The following is a 920-nucleotide window of genomic DNA, read 5'->3' on the forward strand; positions in this document are numbered from 1 at the left end:
ATAGATAGATAGATAGATAGATAGATAGATAGATAGATAGATTGACTGATTGATTGATTAAGCGAAAAAATGAACTGTAGGAACTGTATTAAATATTTTAAAGAATAAGCAAAGACGTAGGAAGAATAATGGCAAGTCGGGAAAATTCTTGAAAATAATCAGAAGCGTAACTTTGAAAGAATAAAACAAAACAAAATATTTTAATATACTATAGGGTGAATGCGACGGAAATGGCACAGGGGGATGAGAGAGAGAGAGAGAGAAAAAAAGACATGATGAGTTTAGTTTTGTATTTGACCATAAGGAGAGAAGAAAATCGATAGAATTCTGTCAAACGAGACATCTGTCATTGTGATCTCTGTATCTATGCTTCAGGATGTTGTTTGTTTTGGGCACCTATAACTGACAGCCAATAAACATTGCTTAATACATTGCAAACATTTTTAATGAAGAACTGCGAAGTTATACAAGGAGTTGATATTGTCTAATATTCTAACAAGGGAATGGAATTGCCACTGTCATCATTGTTGAAGACGATGCTAATGATGTTCTTGTTATTATTTAACCTCAGCTTAATTCTTGACTAAGCAACCTTCTGACTAAAGGCATTCCAGTTCGATTTTGTAAGGCCTCTCAAGGACCAGATAATATAATGCATTGTTTCCTTATTTAAAAAAAAAATAAAGTGTGATTTGAGGGAGATTTTGTAGCTATTTTAGGAGGAAGAGCGACTTTGTACATTCTATCTCGTTGGCTGTTATAGTTGCTTTGAAGATGTTGTTGTTGTGGTTGTTGTTGATAATGACGATGATGATGATACTGTTGTTACTGTTCTCCTTTTGAATAGTATTTACCATTGTACTTATTTATATTTAAACTTCGTCTTTCTTCCAAAAGGATATATATATATATGTATATAT

The sequence above is a fragment of the Octopus bimaculoides genome, chromosome 19 (genome assembly GCF_001194135.2).
Source record: "Octopus bimaculoides isolate UCB-OBI-ISO-001 chromosome 19, ASM119413v2, whole genome shotgun sequence".
In the NCBI taxonomy this organism is placed as follows: domain Eukaryota; kingdom Metazoa; phylum Mollusca; class Cephalopoda; order Octopoda; family Octopodidae; genus Octopus; species Octopus bimaculoides.